Source organism: Chinchilla lanigera, unplaced genomic scaffold (genome assembly GCF_000276665.1).
Source record: "Chinchilla lanigera isolate Chin_1 unplaced genomic scaffold, ChiLan1.0 scaffold00076, whole genome shotgun sequence".
In the NCBI taxonomy this organism is placed as follows: Eukaryota; Metazoa; Chordata; class Mammalia; order Rodentia; family Chinchillidae; genus Chinchilla; species Chinchilla lanigera.
Window position 1 is genome coordinate 7528691 of NW_004955477.1, and position 20000 is coordinate 7548690.

Below are 20000 nucleotides of genomic sequence, written 5' to 3' on the forward strand. Positions count from 1 at the left end.
TACCACTTTGTTTGTAACTCTGTATTGTCTGTATTGTGCTTGTGATATGTTGTAAAATGTTGTATGTCTGTTAATGTTTCCCTCCTTTTATCTTTAAAATTAAAAAAAAAAAAAAAGAAGCTATCCCAAGGGGCATGGAAGGCAAGGTGGCATCTCTTGATCTACCATATCAACAGCCAAGAGTACAGAAGAGTACTCAGAGTCCAGGCAGGAGCTGGCTTCAGTAGGGGCAGAAGCAGCCTGGTGGGAGCAGGGCTGGCCTGTGCAGAGAGACCCATAGGCAAAGAAACACTGTTACATCCAAGTCCCCTAGGAGGATGATTGCTTGGCAGAAAGAGCTCTTAATTTCATGGGAGGTTTTGCCCTTGATTTCCTTTAAGTACTGGACTACCTACAGTTCAATTTGTACACATAAAATTTGGTCACACCTAACTGGAAAGGCTGCTATGAGGGCAGCCCAATTCAGACCCATAGCACTACCTCCGAGGTACAGGTATCCTGTATCTTCACTGCAATCAGTGGCCTCTGTGGACAGAAGAGGGCTCACCCCACACAAGATGGGGTCTGTGATTCGCAGGGTACAGAGGGTGGGGTGGTTTAGAGGGCAGTGCAAGGCTGAAGGACAGAAGGCTGGGCCTCCATAAAGATCCAAAGAGGCCTTCTCCCTAAGAACAGAGAGGCCCCTGAGACCCTTGGTGGAAAAGGCTAACAGACAATGGTAAGAAGAACAAAGTGAGATTTCTGTCCCATTTCTCCCAATCCCAATGACCCTCCAGCCCCACTGCAAAACTGCTCCCCAGCTGCCTGCTGGCGTGCATGGGCCCATGTGTCCGCCAACACACACTCATTCAGGTAGATACACCTGGATCAAAGGGGTTTCCCACAGGTCTGTCCTAGTCTCCCACTGGGGTACTTTGAAGGAGAATAACCATCACCCTTCATACCTACTTGGCAATCAGGGACACTTCTGGGGCACCCTGGATCACAGCTGGGGTATAGCAGACAACTTTCCCCACTCTCCTTCCCCTGCCCATCTACAGCCAGCTCATCCTGGGGCTGTCATCCTGTAGCCAAGGAATTGTCCTAAGGAGTACAGAGCCTCTCCCTGACCCAACTTTCATCAGAACCTCGTTGAACATGATGGCTCCTGAGGAAGTCTCAAAATGAGCATTTCATTCCAGCATCTTCTAATATTTCACCTCAATGAACAAGAGAAGCACAATGAAAAAAATCGCTCTCTTTTCCAATATAGTGAAAATGGCCATACTTCAAAAATTGATATACAGATTTAACACAATCCCAGTCAAAATACCAGCACTATTCTTCTCAGAACTAGAGAAAACAATCCTAACAGTCATATGGAACCGGAAGAGACCCAGAATAGCAAAAGCAATCCTGGGTAACAAGAGCAAAGCAGGAGGCATACAGTCTTGGACTTGAAGTTATATTACAAAATTACAGTGATAAAAACAGCATGGTACTGGAACAAAAACAAGACATGAGGATCAATGGAACAGAACAGAAAATACAGAAACGGGCTGGGGACTTAGCTCAGCGGCAAAGTGCCTGCCTGGCAAGCGCAAGGTCGTGAGTTCGGTTCCCGGTACCGGAGAAAAACCAAAAAAAAAAAAAAAAGAAAATACAGAAACAACACCAAGCACATTCAAATATTTGATCTTTGTCAAGAAGGCCAAAAACATACACTGGAGGAAAGAGAGCATCTTTAATAAATGGTGTTGGTAAAAATGGCTCTCCACATGCTGAAGATTGAATGTAGGCCCATACTTCTTACCATGCACTAAACTAAAATCAAAATGGATCAAAGAATTAAATGTTAAAACAGAAACACTCAACTTGCTGAAATATAGAATAGGTAAAACTCTTGAGAACACAGGCATAGGTTCTGACACAACCCCAGTTGCATAGGAAATAACATTGAGAATCAACAAATGGGATCATATCTGATTAAAAATCTTCTGCACAGCACAAGAAACAATCAACAGAGTGCAAAGAAAATATACAGAATGAGGAAAAAGTTTTTCCAGCTGGTCCTCAGATGACTAATATCTAGAATATATAAGAATTCAAAAAAAATTCAACCACCCCAAAATAAAAGACCCAGTATAAAATGGCCAAGTGAAATGAATACACATTTCACAGAAGTACAACCAGCCAATAAATACATGGAAAAATGCTCAACATTGCTGGCCATGAGAGAAAAGCAAATTAAAACAACACTGAGATTGTGTCTTACTCCAGAAAGAATGGTCATCATCAAAAAATCAAATACCAGAGTGATAACAAATGCTGGTGAGGCTATAGGGGAAAAGAACCCTTCTACACTGTTGATAAGAATGTAAACTAGTACAACTACTATGGAAATCATTATGGAAATTCCTCAAAAAACTAAAACTAGAAATTCCATTTGACCCAGCTATTCCCCTTCTAGGTATCTTCCTTCAAGAATTAAAGACATCATATTACAGTGATATATTCATACCCACATTTATAGCAGCATAATTCATAATAGCTAAACCTTGGAAGCAGTCTATATGTCCATTAACAGAAATTGTGAAATTTAGGGGCTGAGGATTTAGCTCAGCGGCAAAAGCGCCTGCCTGGCAAGCGCAAGGTCGTGAGTTCGGTTCCCGGTACCAGAGAAAACAAACAAACAAACAAAAAAAAAACAAAACAAAAAAAAAGAAATTGTGAAATTTACACACAATGGAATACTACTCTGCCATAAAGAAAGATAAATTTGAATCATTTGTAGGAAAATGGTTACACTATGAGACCATAATGTTAAGTGAAATAAATCAGACACATAATCTTAAATATTACATGATTTTTCTATGAGAAACCAAAATTATAAACAAAGAGCAAAATAAAAAACAAATAAAAGACAAAAAAGCAAGTAGGAAGATACATCTTTCTCAGATGGGAAGGGAATCAAGAGGTGGAGAGAAAGGAGATGGAAAAAGGAATTAAAATGTGTCATTTAGAAAATGCTTTAAGCTAAGAACATAGGAAATTTACTTTATGCATGGCAAAATGACTCAATAAATATTCTGTTTTGCTTAAAAAAAAATGTGTCATATACATGTACCAACTCCACACAAGGAATGTAAATATTATATACTTCAAACTCGTACCAATAAAAAAGGGAAGAAAAGCCACCCCCTCCCTAAGTAATGGTATCTTCTTTTGAGTATGAACACAGGTACTTATTTATAAAATACAGTGGCCAAAATACTTTGAAGTGGCACAGCTATTTTCTGGTATCTCAATCACATCACATACACAATCCTACCCCAATCACAAAAACTGTAAAGAGATTAGAACATCCCCAGGAACACCTGGCAAGAGCCATTTCTCTGATGGCTGCTGAGTTCTTGGTCACGGCTATCTCAGAGGATGCCCTGGTTTCCCACATGGGCTTTGTCAGCGACCCCCTTTAGGAAATAGAATGTTCTGTCCTAGGAAGAAAACCAGCAATTCTGAAACTTCCCAAGAAAAAAGAGAAAAACAATTCAATGCTCTCAGAATAGCAGCAGGACAAGTAAAGCAGGACTGTCTTCATTGTCATCCTCCATTGCTGTCCAAAGGAAGAGACAAATGCAGCTGTAGGGGGTCTTATGCATCCCGGGGTCCGACTTGTGTTCCAAGCAATGTGGACCAGTGAGTCAATACAGTAGAGGTTATTTAGTGCCTTCATGGCCCATTAAGTCAAGTTAGGGAAGCAGAAGGGGAGAACTTGGGGTCAGAACCCAGGAAAACCCACCAGCCAACCTCTTAAAACCCAAGAGCATCTGAAGGTGATGATGTGGGCTCACAGAAGTATGGGCTGGCATCTGATAGTTTAGTCATCACACGCTTTCCAAGTGTCTCTGTATTTTTATTCTTCCTAGGTAACACCAAAACCACTCTACTGCACAAAGTGATTCCAGAAGCTCAAGGCTGTGACATCTTTGAAATAACCCTAGCCAACCAGAAGATGTGCCCTGCAGCAACAGCACTGCCAGCCTCAGTCTCTATGACCCGCTGCACAGAGGAAGAGCAGCAGAGCTATTTTTAAGCTGGCTTTCTGGGTAAAGACGTCACTGTTACCAGTCGCCCTCACTCATCGCCTTCCATTCTCCCTTCCCTTAATCAAAAGTCCCCTGCCCCCTCACAAGTGGCTGACAATGTGCTAAAGACAGGTAAAATCTGCAAACAGTATAATGATGTAAGCCTATGTAGGCAATTCTAGACTTCACCAACGATCAGGGTAACTACATCATATTAAAAGTTTTCGTCAGCCAAAGCGTGTGACTGATTCTAGTTTTGCTGTGCAGGTTTTGTTTAAGAACATGTGTTTTTGCTTTGTTTTGCTCTTGCTTGTTTGTTTAGCTAAACTTGGTGAGTAAACAGTTTGAGAGAGATCCGGATGAGAGCCGGCCCACGCCATGGCAGTATTTGCGTTTTCTACTGAAGAATCCGTGGTATTATGATTTTGCCCCTCTGGATTTTCCCGTCATAGAGCTTAATCAGATTGAAACCCTTTCAGCACTTCTCATTGATAAATGGAATTAGAATTCCCACATGGAACTGGAGATTCTAGAGTCAGTGGCAGACTTCTGTCACACACTAGCTGAAACTAGACAATATCTGAATTATTTTACAGGGCAAACAAATGATACCAAATTCACAATTGCACTTGTGAGCATTATTTCTAAATACTGTAATCTAAGGACTTGAAGAATTATGCCAACCCCTGCCTGTGCAGGCCTCTGTGCCCCTCTGGCCTAAATCCCTTCCAAACTGTAGCATTTCAGTGGTTCCCCCTTTGATCAAAATGTTCTGTGTCTCTTCTAAACTCACAGCTCTGAAGACCCTCTGGCCCATCACAGGGACACCAGTGCTCCCGCACATTCATTTGCCAGCCATAAAGCTAGCCCAGGTTCACACCTGTGGCTTTACTTGCACGAACTGCCCACCTCCTGCACAGACCCCTCATTATCCTGTGTGAGGGCACACCCCAAACAGCCTTCAACCTGTCCTGCAAGACATCAACACTAAACACCTTTTGGCATTTCAAGGAAGGCGAAAGAGAAGGGGTCACCCAGACCTCACCAAGACCCCAAGTGTGGAGCCCCGGACCATGTGAGGTCCTTGGCACCTGGTCCAATATGAACCCTTTGCCTTCCTCAAGGCCCTTTACAGTGAGGTCCTTGGCCGGCACCTGGCATGGAGAGGCAAATGAACTCAGAGCCCCAGTGGCCTGAATTCAAATCCCAGCTATACCCCTCCCCAGCTAAGAGATCTCAGAAGCGTCTTATAACCCCAGATTTGATGACATTATAGTAACTGCAGAACTAGGATTGTTGGAGGAATCTCTTACCAAAAGCCCTTGGCTTAGTAAGTACTTAATAGCTGTGAACTACATTACCTTTATTGTAGGTGTTATGTATTATGATGGGGCTGCTGCCTCTAGGCTAGTACCCTATACCTCTTCTTACACCTGCTGGGAAGCGGGGTATAGAGGAATAAGAGGAATGGCTTCACCCCTCAGCCCAGCACCCTGGAAGTTCACCCATCAAAAGGCACCTCCCCATCAAAGGTAGACAAATGGGCTGGAGGAGCTGCAGGGGGCTGGGCATGTGGAGATGAAGGGTGCTATCTACCCTGGAATGTCATCACCAGGGCTGCCTCAGGACCCTAGCACTTGTTCCTCCCTGGAAGTTATGATCAAGTGGCCCCCTGGGGTTTAGAATGCCCCAGGCATGGAGCAGGTCCTACCACACTGCTCTTACACTTTCCCAGGTTTCCAGATCAAGTCAGGGAAGGAGCTGGCCTGCTCCTAAGTCCCTCATAGAAACTCAATAACAAATCATGGGAAACTTTCACAATTTAAGTTGGGAAAGTAAAACATCCAACCTCAACAGGTAGGCTTACATCAACCACCACCAAACTCAGCCTGCTGCAGGCACCAGGTTCAAGGGAAAAAGACACCCATGAGGGTCTTAGTGAGGTTTAGCAGGAATGTCACTTCACAAGGCATCAAGAGGTCAGGTCAGGACAGAGGGCCCTCACTCAGAGATGCAATGCATCAAAAGCACAAAAACATGTGTCAAGGATAACTCTCACTTCTACTTTGCCTCGGTCACTAAAAATGGGCTGCGGTGCAGACTGCCCAGAGAGGATGGCCCAGCTACCCTTCCTGAGGCCACAGGCCCAGAACCTATTTGCAGGAAATCTACCACCCAGGATCGGCACCAAGATGGGACACAGAGGTGAGTGCTACAGGAGCCGACCCTCAGTCCACAGCTCTGAGGCCCTGGATACCCAGAGTACAGACAGTAGGAAGGGAGAGGGCCTTCCAGGTACTTCTGATGGTGGCAATCATGAGGACAAGTAGAGAAAAGTGAAAAAGGAGCAGTGCTCCATCTGAGGGCCTGGAGGTTAGAGGGTGGGGGCAATGTCCCAGAGGAAGAGGCCAGGCTACCCTTCTGGAAGGAGTTGTAGGTATTGTTGCAACAGCTGTGTTGAAAGGCGGTGGGGCCCAGGTAGAGGTACTGATAAAAGGCTCTGCAGAAGTCATTACTACTACAGGCAGAGAGCATTTGCCGGCTGGATCATCACAGGGTAATACAGGTGGGACCCCACCCAGATTCATCAAGCAGTACAGCAAGGGGTAGAAGTAATGCCAGGCAGGTGTATAAGGTCCTGGCAGTGACTTAGGGAGACAGGCCACCAGCTGAAAACCGGAGAACCAAGTTCTGGACAAAGCTATCAGCTTCAGTGTCCCTACAGCCAGAAGTGCCTTGAATCTCAAGGAGCCTGCTTCACCCACTCAGTGAGCTTAGCTGGGCCTCTACAGGTTTTGATGCTTTGACTATTTTTTGTTTTTGTTTTTGTAGTTTTTTCTTCTGGCACCGGGAATTGAACTCACGACCTTGCGCTTGCCAGGCAGGTGCTTTGCCACTGAGCTAAATCCCCAGCCCCGCTTTGACTATTTTTAATGTATGAAAAAAAATTATATCGTAACTTTCAGGAAGGAAAAAAATCATACTTGAGTTTTTGGGGAGATGCGTCACTGCAGATTTTGAGTGACTTTAGAACATTCCTCTATGGGGCAACACTCTCTTGGGTGGTCAATGACTCTCCAGCAGCCCTATGGTCTCCTTTCCAGGACAGCAACGTAGGATGCATGCACAAAAAATGTTCCCTAAAATCACAAAAACAGAAACAGTATTTCATACTGACCCTGGGGGAAATAGCTTTCAGTAAGTAAATGCCAAACAAAACAAAAACAAGCCTAAGCTACCCCTATGTCTACCTTGCCAGGGCGGGGTGCCTGCCTAACTGAGCACCCCCCATGCTGTAGAGACACCTTCAGGCACCCACAAAGCAGGCGGAACCCAACCAGCAAAGCAGGCCACTTGGGCCCTGGGAGGATGAAGGAAACTGAAGCCGGCTTTGTCCACATAGGAACATTTAGAGATGGCATCTCTGCTGTTTAATGCATGTAGAGATAATGATTATTACTGCTAACTAACGGATGCCCATTTGCAAATCTGGTGACTACATTTGAATGTATATTGATGAGATCTTATTTTTTAAATGAAATCAATGGAACAACAGATTGTAAAAAAAAAAAAACAACAACAACATACAGCGTTAAAGTGGGGCTGGGATTCCTTGCAGAATGCTCAGGCACAAGCCTGTGTTGTAAAGGCAGCTGCCTCAGATTTCATGATGTCAGATCACATATTGACACTAATTCAGTGGACCTTGGAGTAAGAAGCATTCTAATTTAAGGTATTTACTTATTTATTGCTTTCTAATGGATGTTTTTCTCTAGATTCTTAAAGAAAAGCTGCAGAGAAGACAGATTTTTTACTCTAAACAGCTTTGCCTGCGTGATGGGAAGTGACTGGATAACTCCACCGGCGGCTCAAAAAGCCAACTATTTCTTCCACACAAACAAGGCCAGTCAGAGAGCCGAAAGCTGCCAGGCGGCTCTTCATTATGGCCATGCCTGACCCAGCCTTCCCAGTTGGAGGGGATTCCGGCAGCTCTCCACAGACAAATAAACAGCAAATACTTACAGGGGACAGCCTTGTAGGACTGATTCCTTAATCAACAGTTAAAGAAGCAAATTGGATTTGCCCTATCACAAAAAAAAGAGAATTAATTCCAGATTGTAGTTATTGTCTTAAGTACAAGAAGGTTGTCTTATAGGCTTGGCTGGATAATTTCATTTTAAAAGTATCTCTAAAATTTGACATCCCTTGGGATTTGTGGTTTTCTCCATCATTATATAACTGTAAACTTCTGGATGTTAGAGATTGGATAATTTCTTTCAGCTGGACCTGGCCTCCAGCGTTCTTCGATGCTAAAGATGAGCCCTAATGCACTGCCAGGAGTTACAAGTTGGGCTTAAGAGGAGGACAGATTTCCCCAGCATGCACATCAAAAGTTTTAGTGTGTGTGTCTTTGCTTATTTACTTTCCCTCATATTCTTTTTTAAATCTCTGCTATTAATTAAAAGAATTGTCAAGGATTCCTTTCACAGACTGCAACTACTTGAGCCAGTGAAAACAAAACAGAAACAAAGATACAGTCTCTGTAAGGCTGTTGGGCTCGCTGCTGTTGAACAGTTTTGCTGTGCTGAGCTCTCTGGAACCATATGTTCTCACAACGTTATGCAGAGAAGCTGGCCGCGGAGCGCATGACAGTCATGTGCCAGCTTAGCCCCGTACAGCCCCAGCCGAAACCGTAAAACGCTCGGTAAAACCAGCCGCACTTGAGGTATCGCGCGTGTCTCCATGGGTAAAATATCTCTCTAGACTTTCCCGCCCTGTGCGTGATTTCTGAGTTGATTAACATTTCATCGCTAGTGTTATGTTATTATAGCCTTTATGTTTTAATCCATTTTTTACACTGTGGGAAAAGAAAAATATCACTATTCTAGTAATCAAGTTATTCCTGTAAAATCCTAAATAAAATGAGAATTTTATTAAAGATATTTATCTTATACAACAAGAATAAAATCAATTTGCACTGCTGGTCCAGCATCCAGTTACAATAACATTAAAATATACTGTTTATTTGCGGGTGGGGCCATTTCTCTTTTCAGATTGGTCAATGAAGAGACACCACAGTGCCCTTCTTTCAGAATATCGGCCTGGCGGCTGGACATGGAGGAGAGCATTTTTATTGTTAATCAATGCCAATCAATTCTGAGCCTTGATGTTAAATAGGGATCAATACCACTGGGCTGCAGATGAGATCTGATTTCAATTGGTGAGCAAACCTGCAGAAGTTTTTAATCATAAGGTAAATCAAGACCTGGAACATAAGTCAGATGAATTAATATCGGCGGTGTAGGACCTCTCTTGCCACTGATCCAGCACAAGGAAATTTCTGTCATATTTCATTATCACTCTTAGGGCTGCTGAAGGCAGCGTTTGGGGAGCATTTTCTTAGTAGAGGCTGGAGCGCCCCTCACACCGCGCGGTGAATCCTCACCGCAACTGCAGCCAGCTGGTCCACCGAGTATAGTTATACGTATGCCCCATGAATCTCATTTTATGCGATTAAGATCCATAAAAATTCAATAGCTTTTCTTCTGCAATTCACATTTTACCTGGTGAAATATCATAAGAATTTCATTATCTTTGCAGCTGTTGCCTAGGATCAAGCAAAGGTTATTATCCTCTTCGAAAACACTATAGAATATGTACGAAAATGTCAGGAGAACTGGGCATTTAAAGCTTGATTTTTTAAAAGAAAAACACTGTCTGAAGTTTAGAATAAACTGCACTTGACATTTATGTACCATGATGCATTTCTAGGTAAACTGATTTTGCAAGGAAATTCTTTGAATTCAACTCTCTGACTGGATTGTAAAAGGAAAAGGAAAGATGGGAGGGGAAAGGAGAGGGGGAGGAGGGGGGAGAAAGAGGAGGGAGAGAGGAGGGGGAGGAATTGTGCAGCAATCCTAAACCAAAGCTCTCCTCCCCACATCAGTCTGTATAGGATTTCTTAACCTTTCCGATAACCATCCCCAGGAAGATAACTCCGAGAACCCTAACCGATTGCCATGGTCTAATCCTATGGATCACTCAGGCCCGTTTAAAGCATTTGAAGAAAAATGGCCAGTGCGAAGAAGGTGATTGATCAGAAAGCTCTGTAAATCATGTGGATGTGGTACAATCCTCCGGCCTCCACTGCTAGGGTTCCATCCATGATGATAAATTAGCATTAGATGGAACCTAATGAGTTTACTAAACATTTGGGATTTGTGCTAATAAACTGGCTGGCTGTGAACTAGCAGAAGCTATGAGCAATCCCGGGGCTCTCTCTTATCTCTGTAACATGACAGTTAAACCACGCTTCCAATCTGCGATCAATTCATCATCCGACACCATTGTACATTCTTCACAAAAAGATAATTACTGCTTCCCTGGATCAGAACACTCATATTTCCTTGGAATTGCAGGTCTTGATAGCAGGCACTGTCACCACTGCCTTCCAGCCCCACTATACAGCTCTATTTATGATCATTATTTTCGCCTAAACAAGCCTTTTTCCTCAACTTGATAACGAAACCTGCTACAAGAAGCAGGGAGCAGTTAAGACATTGTTTCCTCTGTGGAGTGCTTCTGCGTTTAGTGGAGGCCGCTGACAAATATTTTATTCAAGGCATTAGTAAAAGTTTCCACTCGTTAGAACATATTTAGAACATATCGCTACCATTTCCTTCAACAACAACGAAGAAAGACCCAGTTCCCAGCTCTGATTTGTTAAAAAGAAAAGGGGGGGTAGTGGTTAAGAGTAAAGCCAGTAACGTCACAGGGAATAAATCAAAACGTGATTAAAAAGACCGTAGCAGTTTTAAAATCACATGCCCGTGGCTTCTCTGCTTCTTGTTTCTAGATTTCTCTCTCCTCGCCTTACAGGGATCTGCCCTGCGGACTGGTCAACTCTGTTTGACCCCCCGGAACACGCAATAAATTACCATAACACACAACTCTGAAACAATGTAAATTAGTTACTGCTCACAGTCTAATAAATGGGAACAAATGTGTTTGGGGCTGGAAAGGGGTTCTGGATGCTCTAATTGCTGGGAATAATTATAATAGGGTCTTAGGAAACATAAGCAGTAGTCACTTGTCATGACAAATATCCCTTAACCGAGCAAATGTTTTCGACCTCAGGATTTGTATCAGTCAAACATTTTCCCTTAAAGTTAAATGTACTTACATACCTACATTTATTCATATAAGCGTGTATAAAGTATTTCTAAAACTATGTGAGATATCTATGTGTCATAATACTGTACACCAAGGTGTGTTTTTATTTTAAACCTTTTTCTGGCATTACCACTGCACCAAGCTACGCTCCCTGAGAAGCATGCCAAACATCCAAGACGAGACCCTTGGTGACCACCAGAAGTAGGAAAGCATCTGTCATTAGTTGAGATGCGAAAGAGGGCAAGATCTATTTCTGAGCCTCACAAAGGCCCAGCTCTGAATGGGAAGCCTCGTCATGTATTAACTTGCATAACTCATTATTTGTTCGAAGTAATGATCTTTGGAGAAAGGGCTGTTATATTTAGAAACCTGTTGTCAAATTTAATAAATGATAGTAACTGCCATTTCCCCCCTGAAAGCACTTTCCCAGGTCCCTGCACCTCTCCCTGGGGCCTCTGCTGGCTGGAGACCCACAGCAGTCCATGTCCTGGTAACTGATAGCTGCTGCCCAGTGGCTGCATCAGGCTGGTGACCTCAGACAGTGGGGATGAGCAGCCCATCCAATCCAATCCCCCACTTGTTTCCTGACCCAATCTTCCTTGTGTCAGAGGACTTATCGCTTCATTGAGAACGTAGAAGTGGCCGGGGGAGCTCCCTTTGGCAGCATGTCCAATAACCAAATATCAAGGAAGAGAGGCCACCAGGCCACCCCATCCCGGCACACTGATCTGATTTACAAACCTTTCCTAATGTGAAACAAATGCTGTGGGTGTGAATTCATACTTAACCATAAAAACCCTTGCATTACTCGCTCTCGTATTAAATACCACATATAACTCTCAGCAGGTTTTATGTTGTGTTTTACTGTCAGCAATGGCTAAAGCCAGCCTAACATTTTGTTTGGCAATTAGGAAAATTTGTAGTTTAATGTATTAAACCAAAAAAGCCAACAATGACACTAAATGCCAAATTCATCCTGTTTTTATGTCATGGTGTAGTGTATTCGCCTTCCCGGTAATTTAAGCAGTCTCCTTCAATAGCCAATACTGTTTAAATATTCCAACATAGTATTATTTAGGAAATAAGCCACTGACAATAAGTGAAATAAGCGAGCCGTACCACTAAACTAAATTCATAGTATGAAGTTTGGGAGGATGAACTTCCAAAAGCCAAGAGAACCTCTACACACCCAAACATGATATATTGCCCATTAGCTCAGAGCACAGGAGTTTACTACAAAAGCACCAAGACATTATTAAGAGAAGGGAAAAACACTATCCAAAAACCTTTAGAAAGTAAAATATTAAAATTCAGAAAAGTATTGTCAGTGAGCTACAAAGCTACAAAAAGATATATTGCAAACAAACATGTATCCAACTTAGTGAAAGAAGCCTGTCAGAAAAGGCGACACAAAGTATGAGCCCAACTATAATCACCCAGGAAAAGAAAGCCATACCGCAAGAAGATAGGGGTTGCAAAAGGGGTGGAGAGATGAGTAGGTAGTGCACTGGAGGGTTTACAGCAGTGACACTGTTCTGTATGTATGATACTATGATAGTGGATACGTCATTAGCATTTGTCACAACCCACAAAATGCACAAGCAGAGTGAGCCTTCATGTAAACCATGGACTTTATTAGCAGTGCATTAATACTGGTTCAGTCGTAACTAGGGTCTCGCACCAATGCAAGATATTCATACCAGGGGGACTAATCATTTTCCTGTAAACCTAAAACTATTCTCGAAAAATAAAGCTTACTAATTGGTTTGTAAAGTGTCACAAGAGCTATCATCAGCTGTAGAGGAAGACAACATCAAGTTAGGAGTAGTTTGTCACTGGTACAGCTCCAACATCCCTGCTTCACGGTCACAACTTTCCTAGACCCATCTTGCATTCCTCAGTCTTCCCTTCTGGCAATGGGATTTCATTCTACAGAGCTGTACGTGTGGTTCTGAACATATCCTGACCCCTACCACCTAAAAGACCATTTGCTAAAAGATTTTGCTGTTGTTATTTAAAATCAAAGGGACACCCTCCTCGTTGGGCTATATAATAACCCTACTCCAATGATGGAATTTGGGGAGAACCTGCCCCTGCCCAGACCTGGAATAACTCACTAGCCCAACCTCACACGCATGCCTGGGAATGGCACACTGCCTACCTATGCTGGTAATCAAATCCCAGACTTGTGCTGCACGTGTCACCCTCGGGTGCCCCAAGCAGACACAGGCACCCGACCTGGTTTTCTGCAACTCTTTAACATCCAGATTGGCCACCTCTATGCAACTTTCCATTCAGTGAAAACCTCCAGCAAGGGTGACCCTGTGCAACGTTGTGCAGCTTTGTGTGAAAATCTTCCTGAAAGCCTCTACTTAGCGCACAGGCCTCCAAGGTCAAGCTTGGTCGTCCCTCTTTGCAAACTTGCCATCACAAGGGCAAATGTTCTGAGGGCCTTGAATGCTGCCAAAGTTTTGTTTGGTTGTGTTGTCTTAACATGGAACCCTGCCCCTAGTACTTTCTGCTGAAAGAGGGGGATGGGGAGCTACAGGGAGGGGGCAGGAGGGGGGCGGAGGCAGGGGCGCGGCTGGAGCTGCCTGTCTGGGCAAGGCGGCCTCCTCCCAGATGTGCAGCAGCTCTCCGGGCCTTCCAGCAGAGACAGACTGGAGCCGACTCCTTCCGCTAGCAGGCCTGGGCTCTGTGTCCTGCAAAAACACCACCCTAGCCTCTTCCTTTCCGCACATGGTAAACTCATTTCCTAGTGAATTACCGGGAAGGCGCAAAGCATGGCCCCTTGGCTGTTTTCAGAGGATGCGCTCCATCCATAGGGTACCACGGCCCACATGGATTTCCAGTATATTCTAGCTGAGCAACTTCCACTGAAGGCATAGGACGGGGATCTTTTTTGTTTGTTTTGTTTTGTTTTTAAAGGGCAGGGGAAACAAGTGATTCAGAAACAGCTAAAAATCAGTTTCCCTATGCCTCCTCTATTCACAGTGCTCTTCATCGAATGGTTGGCAAATTTACATTTACTATTTTGACAGATAGGACTGTTTTCTGAATGAAAATGTTTTAAAAACAGTTTTCTCAAGCTTCTACAATTTAATGAATGCTAGTTACCCCAAAGTTCTAAGAAGCACATAAAACACAAGAAAACCCCTCACCCATAAAATTTCTCAACTTATTTTTCTAAATGATAACCATATTTTTTATTTTCAAACATTAATCATGCCAGAATAACGTCTCATTATAAAGCGTTTTAACCACAAACATTTTGGGGAGATTTGCTACTAAGATAAACAAACAAGAGGACTTGTGTGCTGGCAAGCTGACGGGAGTGAATGGTTTTCATTTTCTCAGAGTGCAAGCAGCAGAAGCTTTGCCAAGTACAGGTTAAGCTCCTTGAGTTTTCACTTCCTGTACCCCTACTTGTCAATCACTTCCTGTCTGCAACGACAATTTCCATCATTAGAGCCTGGAATTTTTATCTCTTCCAACGTGCCTCCTGTTGCCACTGTGAGTTTGAATTCTGATAAATTATTCACCATCTTTGAAAAGTAACCAAAAATTACCGCATCAACTTGAGCCACCTATATCTAGCAAACATCACCCTTCTCCCGGAGTGTCTCCCAGTGCCTCCACAGGGCCAGCTTCTCCTGCTTTCTCCAGCGTCACAAGAAGGCCTCTGGCCAGCTCCAATTATCTTCTGGTGCACAGAGCGTAATTATTTGCTTCCTGTAAGCATGCGTAACAGAACTCTGAGTTTGGACGGCTTTCCATAAGGTAATCCAATTCATCCATGCCATCCTAACACAATTACAGGCACTGGCTATATCTTTGCTCTTCACCTGATAAGGCTGCCGCAGAGGCACAGGATGGTTTGTGTCAACATCCCTCCTGGAGTATAGCTTCTGACAGCCCTGCTTCCACCCCTCCCTCCCCACTGGATTTCCATAAGCGCTGCCTGCTGCTGCCGGCCCTGTGCAGGCAGCACTGCAGAGCTTTTGCCCTTGCATGAGCCAACAAGAATCTGAGCTGGTTAAGAGTGTTGCGGAAGTCACTGTGGGCACATGGCTTGCTTTCAAACCTGGCCCTCAACTGCCCTGGCCATGGAGCCCTTACCCAGGCCAGGCAGCCATAAATCTCCACAGGCTTCCTCACCCTCCATAAGGGATTCAGGCCCTGGGCCTGGCGGTGGCTCTGACCCCCTGCTCACTGTAGCACACGGTGGCAGTCTGCACACAGATGTGGCAGGAGTGAGGCACACTAATCTCCTGGTTATGGGCAGAAGCAAAGACACAAAGTGGGCACTATTCCTACTGCTTCCCTATTTAAATGAAAGCACATCATTGTGACTCAATAAAGCTGCTCTTCCTTTTCTGTTTATTTTCTGAACTTTATAAAAAAATGTAAAGGATGAATGAATTCAGTGAACTTTTTGCCTCTCTCCACTGACGTGCCAGGGAATAAAACAGCCATTCACACCTGAGTCTGATGGAGCCAAACGGGGCTGATGCCAGCCAGAATTGGACTCTTTGTAGCCATGTCCATTCATCCAAAGTGCGCTTTAATCTTGCCAAATTTCTAGCCAATACTACCCTTTTCTGAAGTCCCCATGTATTAAAATGGACCTAGAACCAAAGAGTATCTCAAATGCACAGCTAAGGCCAAGAGGATAACTCTGGGACCCAGAGGCCTATTCGATAATAATTACATTCACATCTTCAAGAAAACTGAGAAGGAAAAATTAACACCAAACTATACTGTTTTCATTGCATTATGCAGATGAAATGACAAGTTGTCATTTAAGAAGTTAATAAACAGTCTCCGTTTTGCAGGTTATCCAAATGCTACTGAATAGAAAACCTTGGATCCCTAAATGATGTGTAATTAAAATTATTTTTAAAATCCTCCTTGACAGGCCGAGGCTTAGCCAAAATGTAAATGACATTAAAGAAGACAATGAATTTAATTTTATTTAATGTCCCTTTTTGCAGATCCTCATTTACATAGCATTTTTAACAAAAGCGTTGACCTTATAAATGCTGGCATTTGTACAGCTTCGGCGGAGTTGGATTTAATCACGCTCGTGCAAAGCCATGAGGGAGGAAGCTTTAAGTTCTCTGCTTGGAGATGGAGTAGGAATAAAAACATTGGGACTGGTCAAATGTTTATCCTCCCTGCTTCTGAAAACAACCTGACAAGAAGATGTAAAGGGCTAGGGAATAACCCGGTGCTGTTTGTAAGGCTTGGTAATAATCATACATAATCGTTTGGAAATATAGCTAATAAAAAATATAATGAGTGTTCAGCAAAATCGGCATTAGGCCCAAATTACATGATATTAATACTTGAACAGGTGCAGAAAGGCGCTTTAAATGAGGTAAATGAATAAAATGTCCCAGAGCACAACTGTGTGTGCTGACAAAAAGTCAATCCCATGAATAATTCAGCGAGCAGGACTGCCAGCAAAGGTCGGCTCTCTTTGACCTTTGTGACAGGAAGTGAAAGGAAACACTGTTGACTAAAAAAAAAAAAAAAAGAAAGAAAGAAAAGGAAAAAAAAAGAAAGAAAAAGAAAGTCTCCAATCGGTCTTGGGCTACCGTTCTGCAACCACTTTAAAGGTGTAAACTTAAAACGCACAAATGAATCAAAGTAAGGCTTTGGAGGGCTGAAGGGTGGGGAGAGAACAGAGTTAAAATCTGCTGGTAGTTTAGGTCCTCGAACTAAAGACCATGTGAAATTGCAGACAATGAAAGGTTAAGCAAATAATATTTTTCTATAACCCAACGCCAATTATGTATAAAAATCTGAGGTCAGCTGAAAAGTATGTTCAGAGCCCACAGAGCTGAAATTCTGTAACAGCTGTTAAATATGACAAAACTTCACATGCCCCCCCCCCCATGAAAAACTAAAGCTATTCCAAACTCTGTATGAAAGAAAATGGGATAAACAGATGTCTGGCTTCCAGACAGGAAAGTAGGACAGACTTGGAATGATAAGTCTCCCAAACTCTATAGACTAATGCCAGATTTATTGGGGAGGGGGTTCTGCTTGCCACAGAGATGCCAGCGAGCAGGACGCCAGAGACGGTGCCATCTGGAACCACCCGCTGAGCCTGCTCCCGGTGCTGTACGCAGTCCACTGTGTGCGGCCAACCCCTGTGGGCAGCCATATCACCCTGATCCTGTGCCCTCCACGGCTGGCCTGCCCAGGCTGCAACAGTTGGACCCTGCCCTTTGGTTTCCCCCAGGCCAGTGAGGAATGGCAGGGCAAAGAGGATGCGTCTTCCCAGGCATTTGCAGAGCTCCTGAGGAAACACCAGGATGGCATGGGCGAGTGATGTGAACCCAAGTGTGGTTTTGGTTTAGCAGCTACACCGACATCCTGTAATCATTTGCAGCCTTTGGAATGTACGGGTGAAACAGGAGAGATTTATCTGCTCATAGTTGGGATATGTGGACAATGGGTGTTCCTAATGAAGACCATCTGCTTTTGTGTTTTCCCAGAAAACATTATTCCACGAGGAAAATGATACTCCCATCCTTTTCAGCAATATCATAAAAATTCATGCATATCTATGTGGGTGTGTATTTACATACTCACACATATACTCCAACATGCATGTGTGGCTAGGCATGCACCCTGTCCTTCCTTGCATTTGGCTCTCTCCAGATCAATACAGTTTACACAGATACTTGTTCCTGGGTCATCTCTTGACAGACCATACCTTTTCTTTCACAATGTTAGGCTTCTACTTTACTCCAAAGTCGTTACATTACTTTAAATACACTGTACTATAATTATATCCATGAAGCTATAAATAATTGTTTCTGTAGTGGTGTTTTATAAAGAAGAAAACAGTTATCATAAGCCAAACCCTCACAATAAGTGAAAACGGTTTTGTAATGGAAAACATCCTCACTGTTCTACCCTTTTATACACTGAAGGGTCTTTCATGCCATTCACAAGTATTTAATGCTTCTGAAAGATAACTAAACTAAATTGTGTAATTAATTGACTTAAGGCATGAGGGTCTATAGAATGTGATTACTCTGCCAAGCAAGGAGCTCACTTCTCTGCTCTCATAACACAGAAAAGCAGTCTCGACTTGCGGAAGAGGCTCAGTGTGGGTTGGAACAATGTGGGCCCATTGATCTCAATTCAGGTTGGAATTATTGGTTTATATCCTCAGGACAAATCTGCCTTATCTGGTCAGAACCTGCTAAATGTATCCAAAGGCCACAAGGAGCTGGCAAAGAGCACTGTATATAATTCTTTTTTAAGCCAACTAACCAAGTGACGACACGGCTGTGAAGACCTGTAAACTGACTCACCAATCTGATGGGACATTTTATTCTATAATACTCGAGAGGCAACATGGGCCAGAAACTCAACATAAGCAACTAATTTTCAGAGGTAACACACGCCCCACAGAAATGATTATCATTATGAAACTGAAACGCATCTCAGTTGCAAAAGCCTGTATCACTCCAAAGAGATTCTTTCTCTTTGGTGTTTTTCTTTCTCTGATTAACAGAACTTGCCCTAGTGAACACTAATTTCATTTTTTCTCCCAGAAATATGCCTTAAGCTGGAGATAGTGCCAACACCACAGTCATTTCACAGGGAATTACAGCAAGCAACAAAACACTAATAGTATTTTGTCATTTTAAGTGACAGCTCTCTTAAGAATGCTAAAATCGTACATTATATTTATCATTACGTAAAACTATCCTTACCTTAAAATCTCTAACATGGAAGGTGATTACAATTCCTATAAAATTGTCATATCTTTGAATTTAGAAGCACAGCAGATTTTTCATCAATAATTAAGACCTCCAAAGCATTTATGCCAACCGTAAATGGAGCTTCAATCCTCCTTATTCAAATAAACATGGTAAACCCATTAACCAAATGTTTTCACATTTTTCCCCTCCTCTCATGCTTCTAGAATATCAAATGATCACATACTTCTCTTACGTTATAGAGATATGAGTAATCTTAGCACACACTTTAATTAACCAAATATAAGACAGCATTCCCTCAGACAAGAAGTAGAGTGAATTTTGTATATCCCGGGAAGATACTTCCTATCATGTGATAAAAACTGAGTCTCTAGAGTTATTCAGTATTAATAGTCAATAAATGATTGAATGTTGCACAAATCCAAAGTGATTTTGGAGGGAAAAGACAACATCGAAAATGTGAGCTGAATCAACATGGCCACTTCATTACTGTAGCATGCAAAGAATCTCACAATTTAAAAACAAATCATCTCTAAGAATTTATAAATTCACTCAAAAGGTGAAACACGTTCACAGTTCTGCATTAAAAGCTAATGTATGCTGCCTTGTCTTCAACTCAAACAAGATTGAAATAGCTGCTCAAACACTTTTAGCCAGCCCAAAAAAATAAGTTCAGTTACAAGACAACAACCCAAGGTAGTATAATTTCCATAGCCACAACACTGAAGACAAACATAATTATATTGATTTTTGTAGTTCAAGTTCTATAAAGTGTTGAACTTGTTCTCAATTGCCTGAGTGACGGCCACAACTGGTCAACCCTATTTGATTACTAATAAGAGAGCTGTCCCTTCTGTCAGATACCGAACATTCTCCACTAAGCAAACAGCTATTCCAGCTAGTTAAACATTAGCATTGCTCTCCACCAGTGCCGCATATTTCTTTAGGCTTAACTCATGGAGTTTTCCGGGTTTAATTTTTCAGACACTGGACAGCAAAGTTCATGATCAAAAGA

General features: G+C 42.9%; 1 protein-coding gene across 10 annotated transcripts in view; it reads right to left on the reverse strand.

Annotated features, from left to right (window-relative positions):
* Window positions 1-20000, reverse strand: part of Ebf3 (early B-cell factor 3) — a 121889-nt gene that overhangs the window by 93367 nt on the left and 8522 nt on the right. The window lies entirely within an intron of this gene.